The sequence below is a fragment of the Balearica regulorum genome, chromosome 12 (assembly GCF_011004875.1).
Source record: "Balearica regulorum gibbericeps isolate bBalReg1 chromosome 12, bBalReg1.pri, whole genome shotgun sequence".
Lineage (NCBI taxonomy): Eukaryota > Metazoa > Chordata > Aves > Gruiformes > Gruidae > Balearica > Balearica regulorum.
Window position 1 is genome coordinate 4,941,616 of NC_046195.1, and position 18,322 is coordinate 4,959,937.

An 18,322-nucleotide genomic window follows, 5' to 3' on the forward strand; every position below is an offset into this window, starting at 1 on the left:
TGTTTCATTCAAACATTCCGCACTACATACAGACTCCTAAAAGATTTAAGCCACCACCCTGTGCAATATACTAAAAAAGTCCAGAAGGCAACCAAAGAGTTACTGCATAAAAAGGAAAGGAGCTTGTTTTCCAAGTGCAGATGTGAGAAATAATCTGTCAGTGCCACTGCTTCTGTTGATTATAGCCAGCAGTAAATGAAAAATCAACCTGAGATCCAATTCACAACTACAGGTAACATTTCCTACCTAAGGACATGAGATTCCAGCTGGGGCTTCCACTTGTTTCAGCTGGGATCAGCCTTTGACAGTTATTTTGACTAACTAGGAGATACTCACCAATTAGCCCTCTCCAAGACTAAAGATTTGTTACTTAATGGCTATTTAGATAGGAATCAGAGAAATGTCTTAAACACAGATAGAAGTGTTTGAAGCAGTCCTGCAATTCAAGCAACTGAGCTGCAAACTGGGGACAGACACCAACGTATTCTCCCTGTAGGGCTTCTACCTGCAAACAGATTTTCCATTACAAAAGGTATTATGCTAACAAAGGTTACAATAAGTAGGGCAACAAGATTTCCCAGCTGGAAATTTCAGATTCACCAATGATTCTAAATATACAGTCTGAAAATATCTCAGGATCTAGAGAAAGATATAGAGAAAATACTCAATGGAAAAATTGTAAATAAAACTTCAGTATAATGGCTAATACTAGTGGCATTACCCCACTGTTTCTTTGGAGAGGCAGGATGCTACTACCAGTTAATAAAAAAAAATGCCACGAATCACCAATTTTTACAACATATTTATCTAAACATATTTAGAATTAAGCATTGTGCTAAATATTATGTTATGTACCTGAATGATGTACAGCATTCACCCAGTATTACAAAATTTAAACCTACACTAGAATTCTTATGCATAAACATCAGATTACTTGACCAACTTTTTCAAGCCTTCCATATCCCTCTTACAGAAATGTTCCGTTACAGGGAAAAGTCCTTTTATGCTATTGTATTTTATTTGCTTGGACAACTCCAATCCTTTCCCTCTAAGACATATCTTACTGTAACACCTAGGCAAGACAGGAGTGAAGTGTTTTATGGTATAACACTTTTCTTGCCTGCTACAACCTAACCTCATACCACTATTTCTCAATCCACTCCATATTTTGCATTAAAGCATCAAAAAGATTTCTTCACAGTTCCAAGTTCTATTTACATCCTATTCTCTTCATATAAAATATACATTTCATTCAAAATGGAGGAAAAAGCACCAAAATACTGAAATTAAATATTGAAAATCACCAAGCAAGACAAATATTGAAACCAGGACTCTATCCAGCTTTCACAGGAATCTCAGTTTTATTCTAATTTCCTGCTTCCTTCTTATGTGCTGTTGCACAACTATTCTTCACTGGAGTGCCCATTTCTTGTGGAAAGCATGCTACAGCAGTTGATTTAAGTGCAGCTTCAAAGTTTAAGTGACACTTAACAAAACCTGAAAGTAACACCCTGTTTAGGTTTTAGGACACTGTTCAGGGTAAGAGACTTGATGCTGCCATCGATTTGCCTAGATCAACTTCCCCCCCCCCATTCTTTGTCAGAACCAGCACAGGCCTTCAACAATGCCATCTTCCACTAGGCAACTACCCAAGACTTTTCTTGAAATATGTGAAGCAGTTTAAATTACTTATGAGTTTCTCACGTTCAAGATGATGGTTATGTTTTGCTGAGCCTCAATAATCTTAACACTGGAAACTTAAGAGCTGAATGAGAAATTTCAAAGAAATGTTAGTTACACACTGCTACTTCAGTGAAAGTAACAAGATTTTTCATTCACCCTGAAGAGAGCTAGAAAACTTTTCACCTGATTATTTATTCCCCCTAAATAAGGGCGTCAATAAGAAGTTGTCATTTCTTGTTTGGATGACAAACGAAAAAGATAAAGATGTCTCGGAATAAGTCATTTTAACAATAAACTGGTTTCCTGTGTTTTCACTTGAACAAAATTCTTCCAATGCCGATACAAGCAATTCAGAAAGCAGTCATTCAGAAGCCTTTTAATCATTTTCGTCTTTTGTCCACATGTTCCCAGAACTAAAATTGTACACATTAGCTCGTTCTTGTACTTACAAACTCTACAAAGCCTTTTTGGAGAGTTTTAGTCCACAGAACAGAAACAAAGTACATTAAAAAGCTTTCCATCTCGAGATGATGATTTTGAATATTCAACACATGCAGCACATGGAAATCCCCTTGATCCAGTGATTGAGAACTGGGACTTAAAACCAGCTCACCATTGGTGATGTGGTTTACAGAGACTACAGTTACTGCACAACAGAAAAGAGTGACTAGTTTAAACCACCCCCCATGCACCACCACCACAAAAAAAATCCAAACTGAACAAAAACTCAGAATTAAGGTGTGCTGGTTTGGGCTGGGATAGAGTTAATTTTCTTCACAGTGGCTAATATGGGACTGTGTTTTGGATTTGTGCTGAAAACAGTGTTCGTAACACAGGGATGTTTGAGTTACACGGCGTCAAGGCCTTTTCTGCTCCTTGCAGCACCCCACCAGTGAGTAGTAGGCTGGGGGTGCACAAAGAGTCAGGAGGGGACACAGCCAGGACAGCTGACCCCAATGACCAAAGGGACATTCCATACCATATGACATCATGCCTAGCATATAAGGGGCTGGGGGAAGAAGGAGGGACATCTGGACCGATGGCATTCATCTTCCTGAGTAATTGTTACATGTGGTGGAGCCCTGCTTTTGTGGAGGTGGCTGAACACCTGCCTGCCGATGGGAAGTGGTGAATGAATTGCTTGTCTGGTTTTTCTTGCACATGCATCTTTTGCTTTACTTATTAAACCATCTTTATCTCAACCCATGAGTTTTCTCACTTTTATCCTTTCAATTCTCTCCCTCATCCCGCCAGGGGAAAGCAAGCAAGCAGCTGCGTGGGGCTTAGTTGCTGGCTGGGGCGAAACCATGACAGAAGGGATCAATGCTCAAGAATTCTTGCAGACCTAATTCTGATCTGCTTGCCCTAAATGACTGTAACTACTGCAGCAGAAGTTATAGGCTGACACACAATATTTAGCCTCATAAATAAGTCCATAAGCATTTCAGGCATCATGGTAGCAATATTGCTTTAATAAAAAAAGTTATTCAACTATCATCAGTTCAAATGACAAACAGTAAAACATACTAAAATGACCCTGACTTCATTTTCTTCAATTTCATAGAAGGAAACAGCATATTGCGGTGAGCTAATCTCAAAGTAAAATATTTTTAGTTTGTTTTCTTTTTCCTTTAAGAACTAATGTTGTATAATAAGGACTAGGACATGGAAGACCATTTTCCTATAATATTTTAGAATGTTTTCCACTAATGAAAGAAAAAGTAAACAGAATAATTTAGCACACAGACCCTGCTTTTTTCTGTGGTGTTTTTTGTTTTCTGTGGTTTTGTTGTTTGGGTTTGTTTTTATAAATAGGTTTTGCTTTGCTTACTATCAGGTGCAAACACCTTGTTTGGCTCTGCTGTTTTACAAACTGATAGGGCTTTTAACTACATTAACAAAGGTTAAGATTTTCAGTTCAGTTCTCAGAACTTCTAGCCAATCTACTGAAGTACAACAACTCAAGGAGCTTCTCAAATTCATACAATATTGACAAGTGAGTCACCCTATCAAAGCTGTATAAGAGAAACTTGATGTTAAAGAAAATTTGCCCATGTCTTGATATCTGAACTACCTGATGCAGAAAAACCATTGAATCATGGCAGACAGGTAAAAATCAGCTTCCTTCGCCTTTTTTGTATTAGTAAATTCCAACTAAACACATGCCATTAACTCTCAAAAAGTCTTCTAATGAATGAGATTTCCACAAAAAACAATCACATAACACTTAAAGCCAACTGAAGGAATTTTCGGAAATTTTAGCTTTTGATTTCCTTCCAGTATATGCATGAAAAGGGCCTGTAGTGTTCCTTACTATTCATATTCTTCACTGGCAGTGGTTCCACTAGTAACTACAGTTACTTTCTGCTGCTACTGGGATATTGTTCCCTTGATCCAAGATCCCGTGGGAAGAGGTCACTGAACTTCTTGAGTACAAGTTTATTCTCCTACTATTCACTTACATATACAACAGCCAGCAGCACTGACATATTGCCAATAGAAAGGAGAGAAATTCATTGTGGACTATGAGAGATTCATTCCCGAATCATGCCAGCATGAATAAATTGAGAACATGTCCTGGAGGAAATCTCCTTTCGCAGTTAAGAAACCAAGAACATTCCCTAAAGCATCTGTTTTGTCTGATTAGTAAGTAGTTACCAATCCAGTTCAATCAGTTGTATAGTCAGATATAATTAGTCTAACTAGAAAAAGAGATAATACTTTTTTTTAAAAAACAAAATCTAAAATCAAAAGCTAAATAAGATCTTTAGCCACATTATTTGATTCCACAATTGATACCACAAGTGATCTGACAGCAACATAAGTGAAATGAAGAAAACAGAGACATTGCAAAAGAAGACTTAAGGCAGTGTTAATTCTTAAAACTACAATATTTACAAGGTTCTTGCTGACAGCTTCAATGATAAAGCTCTATAAATATTTAACTCTAACTGTATAATAACAAGAACAAAACAGTGTTGCTAAGCATCTTGCCTTCTCTTAAGATTTGCACGTATAATGAAATGTGTATCCTAAAAACCTGTTTATTCTTTAGTGATTTGTACTTCATTTAACCTTGTCCTTAGACATATCTGATATAAACTGACATGCTGCTTTAATTATAGGCTACTTTCAAAGTTCACTACAGACATTTTTCAAACATGGAAGATTGCAGGACAAAATTCCATTAGCAACCTTTTAGTATTACAAGCACCATTTCCAGATGAACAGTCAAAGCCAGAGACATTTAGAACAGTAATGTGTACAAAGTCAAAATAACTCCAACAGATTAAGAATCTGGAGCAAGATTTATCAAAAGTTTGCTCAAAGTCAGTCTTACCACTTTGTGATGTTCTTTTCTCAAAGCATTACAGTATAGAAATGGTAATGTATCTGTGAAGTTATTCAAGTAATAATTGCCTTGTTCTTTTTGCCATCTCTCTTACACGTATTAAGATGAAACAAAGTTAAGTCATCTTCTCAGCTATTTGTTCTCATACCAATGAAAGGCACAGCCCTTCCTAAGGGTTAGAGAACTCATTTATTATATGATCATATCCAGTCTCCCTAGAAACTGTTTAAAAATAGTCAATGGCTGTAATGGTCAGGTTAGTCTCCTGGCTGTTAATTGCAATGGTTACTCGGAGCTTCAATATTCATGCATCACATTTAATTTTCAGGTTGACTTCTCTCTTCACAGACACAACTGTATACATTTCATGCAGGCTCTGAAGAAAATATTACACTAGTATATACGGGCAGCAGATAAGTTTTTAATTATTGTAAGAGTTATGTCATTATATGTGTAACAAAGAAAATTAAAGAGAATCTTACCTCAAAATTAAACTTCATTTAATACAAAATAAGCTTGTCTGAGAGTACTGCTTGACCATGTGGAATGCTTCCAGTAACCAGGTCTGTAACGTAAAACACAAACAAGTTACTTTCTTATCCCCAGTCCATTAATTTCTAGTTTTCAAGTACCTTCTGCCAACATGGAAGAAAAGGAAGTAACTCCAGAAGTTATAAGTTTCCTTTTCTCTTTGGGAGTTGAAATTTGCATTGCCAAAAAGAATAGCTTTTTATTATAGAATAATAAAAAAAAAAGAATAGCTTTGACTTTTTATTTTTTATTTCATAAAAAATAAAATTCAATCTAGGCTTCCAAATTATTCACATTTAAAAGCTCATAATAAATGAACTCTGAATTTACACAGGTAAATACCTTGAAATTGCCTAGTCACTTAAACTTGCAGCACAAGTCTGGGTGTTAACATAAATTAATCAATCACATTGACCTTTCAAAGACATCTATTTTGCATTAACTGTGCTTTTCTATGGTTTACAGTCTCTCTGTGGAGTAACTTAGTAGAAAACTGCACAGCACAAGCCTCTCCGAGCAATTTCCCTTCACAGTGAATGGTCTTCTGAGAGTATGCTTACAGAAAAATAAAAATAGAATTAAAAATTCTGTTTTGTTTTTAAAAAATGACAGAAACTCTATTTCAACGTTTTTGTTGTTTTGAGAAGGTGGGCTTTGTTGTTTGGGTGTTTTTAGGCCTTTTTTTTTTTTTAAGTTTTCTTTTTTCCCCTGGGATTCTTCGGATCATTTGTTAGTTTTTACTCTAAACAAATGCTAATATAGTATACCCACTTAATACTCATCTCATGAGGATGGGCAAATCAGTTTGAACATCGAAATACACTGCAATTTATCAGTTCCCCCCCAACCTCAACAGTGCGATGAAAGAAACACTACCTTCTCTTCAAGTATCTCAAAGTTTACAAGATTGATCACTTTTCCAGGCACAATAATATGTCTAGACAAATAGAAGATGGCCTAGATCCTGGTGCTAGCAATTGCCTGCATATGTTCCATGTGGGCAGACTGTAGTTATGGAAGGCTTTTATCCCACTTTTCATTCTCTTGGAGCACTCTAACTGCAACCAAAAAATTCAGATGACGTTCTGATCCACAACAGCTATCCAAATTTGAAACTAGTTTACATATCAATTTAGAAAGACCAGGAAGTTAAAGTTACACATGTATACAGCTACATAACAAGAAATGCTTCTTAGCTGAGAAAGGCCTACAGCAACAAAAGAATTCTTGCAACTTTTAACCAAAGCTAGCAAAAACATTTCTGATAGAATAAATTCATCATAGGATCTTTTTCTTGTCTAGGTTGGTTCGAAACGTGGTTTTGTTGGGTTTTTTTGTTTGGTTGTTTTTGGTGGTTTTTTTTTTTTTTTGCTTTCAGTGGACTTTCAAGCAACATGAGCTCTATCCCAGCACAACTATTAACTGCAGGTTAACAAATTTACTGCAGGTCAGAGTAAATGCAGGCTGCGATAGCACAATTACTTCAGCATCCAACGGATGCAATAAAATTGGCAATGTGGTAGTTTGCTGCTTTGAAATTTAGACTCCTAATCCACATTCATTCAATGCCTACCAAGTCTCCAGTAACACACAAAGAATGTACAATTAAGTTTTAATTAAAAGGTGTGCCACCAGCCTACTAAAATTTAAGGTCAGGATAAAAGCAAGTTCAGCACGCAGAAAGTCTGCATATCTAATACATCCCTTTAGATGCCTATATCAGTGTATAAGGGATTTATATGTAATGCAAGTATTTGTATTACAGTAACATGCCAAAGTCCTGTTCAGTACAGCCCATGAATTTGCCAGCCATGCTACTTCCTGGAATCCCCTGTTTACTTCTCCATACTTGCACACATTTTAAGTTTCAAAAATTTGTTGCAAACACAATTGTGAAGTATTTCAGTCACTTGCAACACTGATACCTTTCTTCATTATCAGTCCTTTGTTGACAAAGACATCAGAAGCCCTTCCAAACCCCCAAGTTCTGAAAGCATCAAGTACTAGCTGGAAGCATCTTCACCTCTACTCCAAGCCTTCATCAATTAAGGCTGACATTTACTAGACTTGTATCAAAAAATGAATGTCTGAAGAATGTACATCTAAGGAACAACAAAACCTCATGCAGCAGAGAATGACGTGACCATCCCAGTATTGCTTCCTTCTAGTTACACCTGAGAAAGTTCAACAAGTAAGTTTTCTGATTCAACACACACTGTTCATTTACCATCATTGTGATTTAAATGGTTGGGAAACTGCTTTGAAATCTGCTCCTTTCAGATGCAGTTTTATAAAAGAATTGTTGCTTCAAAAAATAAATAATCAGCTCTTCTTGTCAAGCTATAAGCCAAATATGGTTAACTAGAAATTTATTTTCCTGTACTTTATCAGGAGGGTCTATCTACTTATGTAAGGCTTAATCTGAAACGTGACAAGGAAGGAACAATATGAAGGAACTGCTCTCTCAACATTTTATGTCACGGGAAGGAACAAAACAATGTGTTTGCACACACTACCAGAGCAACCTAATGAGTAGAATATGTTTCAAAATTACAATGTCATTTAAAACAGGAGTTTTTCAGTTATCTGAATATTTAACTGCAGAAAAATGAATCTATCTTGTCAAGTCCAAGAAAAACAAAAATTGCTTATACTATTACATTTTAAAACTAGCTTGAACAAATGTGACCATGGAAAGAACAGTCATTTTTCAAGTGGGTTAATTACTGCTGAAGTAGCCATATATTTTTTTTACTTACCAATTGGAGATAAAGAGAGACTAAAAACTATTAATCACTGTTTGTTCATTCTATTGTCCTCCCTTCCCCGAATGTAGTCACAGATGGAAATCAAATGCCCAAAAGCCCAGTCAGCAAGTCAGCTGCCCTGAACCCTGGATTTGTCCACAGCATGAGCCTACTCACTATCATTCTTAACCTATTGTAGGGTGGTAGCACAATGAGTGCATAAAGCACCTACTTCTAGAAGTTTACACAGAATTCAACAGGGCTTTCAGAATATTTGGAGTATTTTTTAGCATAATCCCACCCCCTCTTTTTTTTTTTCTTAGCTGCAGCTACATTTCTATGAAGCATTTTTGGTTTAAGTGCTAGTGATGTTATTTATAGAACAAGAAGATTGAACAAAGAAAAGCATGGAAGTACAACATGCTTTCTCAATTACATTGCAGAATCCTACACTGTGAATTAGAGATAAACTATAGTTTTGCCCTTTATAGATAACATAGTCTAGTTCAGTAACATTTGGATTACAGGCTCACTGAGACTACAAGGATAAATTCCAGCATCCTCTTATACTACGTTTTTTGAATGTGTAAAATATTTTTTCCCATGTGTTTCCTTTGGTTGATGTGCATTTTCCTATACTGTGGGGTGGGGGGTTTTTTTGGGGGTGGGGAGTGGGGTGTGGTGGTGGTGTTATTTTCTTGTTTGTTTTTTTCCAGAGATTTTTTGGTTTTTTTGTTTTCTTACTATTTTAGCCAAGCATTTATTTAAAAACCAAAAGCAAATCAAAATACATGGTCCACCACATAAAGCACAGATTCCTATGTTTTAATCCTATCGGCATTCATCACCACATTACTATATCACCCCTGCTAAATGAATCTGCTAATAGTTTAATATTTTGAGCTATAATGGAGGAATAGCTCCCCCCACTCCCTGAAGACATTAAGAAGTTTAGTTCTATGTTGTATGTTCCATGCTTCAAAACTTTACATTCTTTGCACACACTGACATGGCCATTTTAAGTTGGTACTAATTTTGTAGCGTGTGACTTCTTTCAATTCTTAGTTCCTCCACTTACCTGTCGTTTTTTAATATTTTCTTAAAGACTACAAGAGAGTACATTACTACAAAGATATCAAATATGCAATATTATGAAGCACAGATATTTTAAGCATCATCTTTGGAGAATGAATCACTGTTATCAGTCCCATCCCTATAAAATAAGGCTGACTTCCATCAAAGATTTAAGGAGAGGATGGAGAAATATAGTCTATGCAGCCACTGACAGTAAACTGCAAAGAACATATCCAACAGAACCCAATATACTCCCCAAACTATATCCAGAAGCAGATTCCCACCCTCCTTCAAAACTCTTTAATAACTCAGTACTTTGATTCCTTTGTATCCTGAATCTGCATTTCAGCTCCATATACTAAAAATACCCACAGGAATACAGCTCCTATCCTCTTTTTAAGTGTTTCCTCAATTTTCTTCTTCTGACATCTCTCTAATCCCTAATCAGCACAACAAACAAGATGCATTCTGTAAAACAAAGTTCTGAGAACATGCTCCTGCCGCTACAAACCTCACATGAGAGGGTCTGCAACGTGCTTAAGGTAGGACACACTGTGTTCAATGAGTGTTTAATATTTGAGGAGCAACAAGGAGACATGCCACATGGGACCTTGTTCTCACCAACAAGGAGGGCCTGGTAGGGGATGTGAAGCTCAAGGGCAGCCTTGGCTGCAGTGACCAGGAAATGGTTGGAGTTCAAGATCCTCAGGGAAGCGAGGAGGGCACACAGCAAGCTCACTACTCTGGACTTCAGGAGAGCAGACCTGGGTCTCTTCAGGGATCTGCTTGGCAGAATACCACGGGACAAAGCCCTGGAAGGAAGAGGGGCCCAAGACAGCTGGCTAATATTCAAGGGTCACCTCCTCCAAGCTCAGGAGCAATGCATCCCAACAAAGAGGAAGTCAAGCAAAAACACCAAGAGGCCCCCATGGATGAACAAGGAGCTCCTGGGCAAAGTCAAACAAAAAAAGGTAGCCTACAGAGGGTGGAAGCAAGGGCAGGTAGCCTGGGAGGAATACAGAGAAACTGTCCGAGCAGCCAGGGAGCAGGTTAGGAAAGCCAAAGCCCTGACAGAAATTAGCCTGGCCAGGGATGTCAAGGACAACAAGAAAAGCTTCTACAGGTATGTCAGTGATAAAAGGAGGACGAGGGAAAATGTGGGTCCCCTCCGGAATGAAACAGGTGACCTGGTTACCCAGGATATGGAGAAGGCTGAGGTACGACTTCTTTGCCTCAGTCTTCACTGGCAAGTGCTTGAGCCACACTGCCCAGGTCACAGAAGGCAAAGGTGGGAAGAGTAAAGAATTGCCCACCGTGGGAGAAGATCAGGTTCAAGAATATCTAAGGAACCTGAAGGTGCACAGGTCCATGGGACCTGATGAGTTGCATCCACGGGTGCTGAGGGAACTGGCAGATGAAGTGGCCAGGCCACTCTCCATCATATTTGAGAAGTCCTGAAAGGCTGGCAAAGTTCCCACCAACTGGAAGAGGGGGAACATAACCCCCATTTTTAAGAAGGGTAAAAAGGAAGACCCAGGGAACTACAGGCCGGTCAGTCTCACCTCCATGCCTGGCAAGATTATGCAGCAGACCCTCCTGGAGACTATGCTCAGGCACATGGAAAATAAGGAGGTGATTGGTGACAGCCAACACTGCTTCACTAGGGGCAAATCGTGCCTGACAAACTTGGTGGCCTTCTATGATGGGGTTACAGCGTCGGTGGACAAGGGAAGGGCAACTGACATCATCTACCTGGACTTGTGCAAGGCACTTGACGCTGTCCCGCACGACATCCTTGTCTCTAAATTGGAGAGATACGGATTCGATGGATGGACCACTCGGTAGATAAGGAATTGGCTGGATGGTCGCACTCAAAGAGTTGTGGTCAACGGCTCAATGTCCAAGCGGAGAACGGTGACGAGTGGTGTTCCTCAGGGGTCGGTACTGGGACCAGCACTGTTAAACATCTTGGTCAGCGACATGGACAGTGGGATTGAGCGCACCTTCAGCAAGTTTGCCAACGACACCAAGCTGTGTGGTGTGGTCGACACACTGCAGGGAAGGGATGCCATCCAGAGGGACCTTGACAGGCTGGAGAGGTGGGCCCGCCCAAACCTCATTAAGTTCAACAAGGCCAAGTGCAAGGTCCTGCACGTGGGTCGGCGCAATCCCAAGCACAGCTATAGGCTGGGCGAGGAATGGATTGAAAGCAGCCCCGAGGAGAAGGTCTTGGGGGTATGGATTGATGAGAAGCTCAACATGAGCCGGCAGTGCGCGCTTGCAGCCCAGAAAGCCAACCGTGTCCTGGGCTGCATCAAAAGAAGAGTGTGACCAGCAGGTCGAGGGAGGTGATCCTGCCCCTCTACTCCGCTCTTGTCAGACCCCACCTGGAGTACTGCATCCAGCTCTGGGGGCCCCAGTACAGGAGAGACATGGAGCTGTCAGAGCGAGTCCAGAGGAGGGCCACGAAGCTGATCGGAGGGCTGGAGCACCTCTCCTATGAGGACAGGCTGAGAGAGCTGGGGTTGTTCAGCCTGGAGAAAAGAAGGCTCCGGGGAGATCTAATTGCGGCCTTCCAGTACCTGAAGGGGGCCTACAGGAAAGATGGAGAGGGACTGTTTATCAGGGAGTGTCGTGACAGGACAAGGGGTAATGGGTTTAAGCTGAAGGAGGGTCGATTTATATTAGATGTTGGAAAGAAATTCTTTACTGTCAGGGTGGTGAGGTACTGGAACAGGTTGCCCAGAGAGGTTGTGGAGGCCCCATCCCTGGAAGTGTTTAAGACCAGGCTGGATGAGGCTTTGGGCAATGTGGTCTAGTGGAGGGTGTCCCTGCCCGCAGCAGGGGGGTTGGAACTAGATGATCTTTGAGGTCCCTTCCAACCCAAACCATTCTATGATTCTATGAATTGCTTTTAGTCAACTCTGTACAACAAATGGGTAGCCTGAAAGGTGAACCAGGAGGCATCTTCATTGGGCAAAGACAACCTACTGATCAGTACAGATCAGTTCCTGTATTCTAATTAAGAACCGATATAATACAGAGAAGATGGATTCTGAGTGTGCCAGTACAAACCAATTAAAGCAGGACATGTGAATATATCAGAGGAATAACTGGTAAAACCTAATTCTGTTATAATACAAAGTTCCTTTTTGATGTAATGCTTGATATGATTTCTACCTTTACAGACAAGGATCTTCATTACTTTATATAAAATCACACACACAAACACTACAGAAGAAACATTCAGAAGTTTGCCTTGCAATGAAGGCTGCAACCAGGCTTCTAGACCTTGATTTCCCATTCTTACTTGTGTAAAAATATTGAGTTACCTTCTGCTGGCATACGTAGCATTCATGCAAAAACTTCAGGCCTACTTTTAACAAGATCATAAAATGTTAAGAAAAAAATTATTACAAACTTAAGTCAGTTAAGATTTTAACTGACTATTTGGAAGCACCAAGTAACAAGCATTTCAGCTTCTGTTTCAAGATTAAGGTGGTATTCAGCTCAATAGCACTGTGAGGTATCTTAATCAAATGAAAAATATAGCAGGATAAGACACCACCAAAAATATACTTGAAAGCTATAGTAACTTTAAGGATGTCTGAACATTTACTGGAAACAGTCATAAGCCTGAGTAAAACTGAGCTGACCTACAGCTTTACTTATCTGACATTAAAAACCAACAGTAACATTTTTGTGTAGTAGATCAAGATAGGACTTTTCACAATCAAAGCAATCTCTGACATTTACCACATTAAATATTCTTGTAACCAACAATCATATATTTTTGTAGGTGATTTCTGAGAGCAGATATGCTACCTCCTCCTAAAGCATGGCATAGAACACTCAAAACCAGATGGATTAGCAACACACTGAGTTTATGCACCTTAGCTAAACCCACAGGCTAACTGCAGTTCTGCTCAGGCTTTCCTTTCTTGAGGGCAGACTGGCTCAACTAGGGTAAGTAACACAGCAGCAATTGTCAGCAATCAGGAGTATCCAGTAAGGCATTCTAAGATCAAGCATGTGGGTATATGCACTCCATGCCAGGACAAGCGCATGAAAAGCCTATCACAAAAACACAACTGGACAAAGACAGTCATGCCCTTCTGTGTAGTGTGAGTTCTATATTCACGGAGTCTAACAAAGACCTAATAGAAATCTTAGCCTAAGGCTACTTGAAGAAGCTCTCATTTTAAAAGCTTTCAAATTGGTTTGTATTGGGTTTTAATCTAGGTAATAGTTCATTACCTAAAGCCATTATGATAAAGCTTTAAGTATTTTATAGAAACCTTCCTCTAAGATACTATAACTATGCTAACCATGTAACATTGAATGACCATACCACAATCATTACTACACTCCTCTTGTTTAGTGAGGAAAAGTTATTCAATTATGAGACTAAAGCCCCCTTTATGCCTGCAGCCAGGTTTCAATTACTGATTTTTAAAGTTTTAGATGTTGCACTACCTTGAAACCAGCAAGCTTTTCTAGCTGCAAAAGGTAAAAAGAACACTGCACATCAACCCAGAAATTCTGCATTTAGTTTTATCACATGTAACTTGCTCAACAACACAGATCACCCACATGCTTTGCTAGTGTGCTTACTACAAACCATTCAACACTTCCGGGTCTTTTTGCCTGACATCTGTGACTTCAACCAGATTAGCTGTTCAAAACAAACAAACCTGTTCTTTATTGATTCAATCAGCAACATATACCACATTCTACTGCTGTGGCAGACACTTCATAAACCATCCGAGTTCACCCACTGGAACAAGGTATTCAGCATCTAGGCAAATTTGACTACCCTCCAGGTGAAACTATACTCTCAAATGCAATTCTTCCCTTACACTTGAACCCAAATATTATTCCTTAAAAATTGTGAAGTTTATGAAAATGGTGCATCAGTGTGAGCTGAAACATTCAAGCTAGACTTTCTTCCTTTGTACATCACAGATGGTGGTAAGCTCAGCCCTGCATTAGTCTGTCAAAACTCAGTTTTCACCATCTAAGGAGCTATTACTGCTTCATTCTATCAGATCTTCACTGCTGTTCTGCAGCTTCTATTTGTCAATCTTTACAGCATCCTGCACATAGGTGATGGTAGTTTTGAGAAGGTCTGAAAAGGCACAATAGCTAAATTCTGCAACACAAGAGCTAAGCATGGCATGAATTTCCTCTCAAGGCTGCCTGTTTGTATACAGCAGAAAAAAGGACCTGTTGCGATCACCTAAGGTCAACTATACTCTGCTATATTTTCAAAATCATGTAAATCTCAGATCTTTTACATTATGCAGCTGAGCCAACTTTCCGTGATTTATATAAGAGAATTGTCTTACTGTGTTTTCATGAATTTGAAGACTTTTGCCAGGCAGATACTACTTTCTTCCTGTTCTGGGCTCTTCAAGAGCACGTAGATAGTTTTTCAAAAAGGACCAGTTATTACTCAAACTTTATTCTGAACTCCAGCTTCCTCTCTAGGTAAGTCAGGAAAAAAGGTTCTAATTTTGTTGTCAAAATTAGACAAAATCTCATTGAATGTGAATTGTTATTCCTTTTAAGGCAGGCAAAGAAGGTTTACCAAAAGTTAATAAAAAATGAAATAAAGTTACCATTTATTATTATTATTATTGTTATTACTACTACAGAAAAAGCTACAGCAAATATTCACATTCAGTCCCACTTGGTAAGTTCTTAGAAACACGTTTGCCAAGAACAGAATGTCATCCTGCCATCAAATTGCAAAGCCTTTCTTTTGATGACAGAAAGTAAATTTGACAGATTCACAGGAGTGATCTGAAGTACAAGGCAGTCATGCTTTACTGGCCTCCTAAGAAATCACGCACTAGAAAGGTGCGATGTGTCAAACCCACCTATTCTTCTGTCATGATGCGACTGACACTCTCCGAGTACTACTACAGGAAGCATCCAGAAAACGACAACTGTCAACCACTACTAAGTATGCCACACTTGCAATGTCTGCAAGAAGTTAACTACAGCCATCATCAATGGTTCTTCATTTATTGTAAAATCTTTGGCTCTAGAGTGGAGCACAGAATATTGTCTTTCAAAAACAGAGCTAAATACATAATTTTCGATCATGTGATACAATACATAGTAATGACAGGTAATGATGTAAAATAACAGGTCTTCAAAAAAGAACATGACACTGTCCTCATCAGGGTAGCATTCATAGTAATTTCTGACTTTTTATGATTTGCCATCTACACTTATGCCAGCCTTTATTTCCAACGAGACAATCTGTAAGCAGTTTAACAACTGCAAACAAGATGTTACGCCCATTTTTCATGAGAACAGTACATGTAGCTTGCCTTAGAACAGTTGCAGTTCTCTGCTGGATACCAACAGCTGTGCAGTGAACACAACTCCTAAGTATCAGAAAGAAATTCCTCAGCGTCGGGTCTATTTTCATCCCATGCTGCGAAGCTATATACTCAGACTATCCAAACATGTACTTGCACTCAGATCAAACAATCAGATTTCTCATCCATTTATGCTGGCATACCTTACAGCATCAATTATTCAGCAATCCACTGCAAAGATTCACTGGTTCAGTGGAAGCTATTGAACCTCAGTAGTTCTATAGCAATATAAACAAACAGTACATTTGCATCATCTTTATGAAAAAGTGGGAATTCAGCTGTCATAAGTAACGACTATTAAAAAAGGGAACTTCTACTTTTTCTTTACTGTTAAGTCATGAATCACTCAGGCTTCAAACACTTCTCCTAAATAAGCATCTTTTACAGCAGTTCCTACCTCCCTTCAAGCTACTCATCCAAGAAAGGCATATCAATCCATGATATAACACTGGCCCTGCTCCCAATCCCCAGTCAAGCTTCCCTCTTCAGGAAAACAGATTTAACCTTCATTTTCACCAAAAAACCACCTCATTTGGCCCAGGCTTACAGTTAGATCAAAAAGGAATTTACAGCATAAGACAATTTAGAAAAAAATCCAAAATCTTAGGCAATTAAAATAACTGCCTATTATAATTGGTACCATTTCTATGTTTTTTTTCTCAAATTGTTAAAGAAAATACATTAACAAGAACATTTAAAATAGCTTAACTATGTGCATGGTAGATTTTAAACCCATGTAAAAACAAAACTATCACCAGATCTAGGTCTTACATTAAAATCCCTCCAGGAAGGGTAACAAAGGTGGCTCGTTCCAAGTACTGACGGTTAAGGTAACAAACAAACAAAAAATCTATTACATCGCCAATATTAATTTAAATATGCCACTTCGAGATACTACAAGGTTACAGTAAAATTATAAGGTTGGTCTGTAATGTGAACACTTCCATCTTGAATGATGACATCAAAGTCATATACAATTTTGGCTAAACACCTGCAAATTGAGTCATTAGTAATATGACTACTAGCTTTAGGAGTAGAGAGTTCATGTCCAGGGTTGGTGCCTGAGCTGCATAAGCAATAAAATAACACAAGTAATCTTTCAACAGACAGATAAAAGGAAAAAACCCCACACAGTTTTTGTTGGTACAATTTCTTCACAGTATGTTACCCAGACAGGACACCTGTCATTCCAATGGTGTAATTCTCAAGCTGTCTATATTTAGCATAAAATTTGCCAGCTAAATCTGTTCACAACCAAACTATGGTCCATTTACCCTGTAGCAGACAAAGCACACAATTTACCTCTTTGGCACGACTAACAGGAAGTTTGCCAACTTTCCAAACATATTCCTTGAAAGCTGGGCTGCTCTATATTTGCGCATCCAAAGGGTTAGTATAGTAATGGTTCAGAGACTCCAGATACAAAGTGTTCTAAAACCCACTTCAACAGAAATAAAACTGCGGTTTTTCATTATTATATTATCCTCACTGTTTTACTAGACTGAAGAGATTCTTTTTAAAGCACAGTGGTTTGTACGATTTCCTTTTCTTCAGACCAAGTTATTAAATACTTAACTCAGACAACACATCAACTATCCTGACAGTAAGAAACATACTGAATCACAAATATACTAAATATCCAAAGTTCATGTTAGCATATAAATTTATAATGTTTGAAAAGGGTAATTATTTTGAACTCAAGCCAGAATGATCCAGAAATCACCAAAACAAACTTAAATTCCACCCAGTCTTTTTGTTAGTATGCCAACAAACCTTTGATATATCATCTTGTCCAGGTCTGTGTGCATTACAGAGAATACCCAAACAAATGGAACAGGTCCTAGATCTCCTCAGAATAAAAGCTGGTTATCGAAGAAAATACAACTACACTGAGACGTGGAGATAAATGATTCTGGCCCAATTCTATATACACACACACACAAATACGTATGTGTGTCTATGTTATTACTTTAAACATACAGACTGCCTTCATACAGAGCTTATAATGGCTTTAGCTAGGACGTCTTCACACTACTCTCCATCACATGGGGACAGCACACCCAGCATTTTCAACACAGTCAAGGCCAGAAGTTTCCAACAGAAGGAAGTCTATTGCATTTGAGGTAAACCCCAGCTTGAAAACCCAATCAGCAGTTAGCAAAAGACAACTCTGGAAGGCTTTCCTTAAGGCCCAACGAGAATGTGGAAAACATCCAGTGAGACACTCCTGGAGGAGGGAAGGCTTTAAAGCCCTCACCAGAAGGCGTACCTACTGTTTTCTCCTATTTCAGAACAAAAGCTTTAAGTTGGTTTTGCCAATGATTGTAACTTTGTACCTTGAAAAGCTGATATCATAAAGCAGGAGTTAGAAGTCTCACTGTATTTTGCATTATATGCACTGTAAGAATGCTCCAATCTCTATCCATATGATTTAGACATTTCCAGAACAAAAGTCAGTCACAACTTCAGTTCCTTCTTACTAGAATATTGTATTCATGTAAATATTTCGTGCCTAGGTAATTCAACAGTTAAAATTCCATGAA

General features: G+C 38.7%; 1 protein-coding gene across 9 annotated transcripts in view; it reads right to left on the reverse strand.

Moving 5' to 3' along the window:
• The window catches only part of TLN2 (talin 2), a 253,175-nt gene that overhangs the window by 138,207 nt on the left and 96,646 nt on the right, over window positions 1–18,322 (reverse strand). For 6 of the 9 annotated variants that reach the window (XM_075765049.1, XM_075765047.1, XM_075765054.1 and 3 more), the window contains exon 2: window positions 5,518–5,600. The exons of the other annotated variants lie outside the window; for them this stretch is intronic. The gene's annotated coding sequence lies outside the window, so the exon portion shown is untranslated. The remainder of the gene's footprint in view (window positions 1–5,517; window positions 5,601–18,322) is intronic. 9 annotated transcript variants of the gene reach the window in all.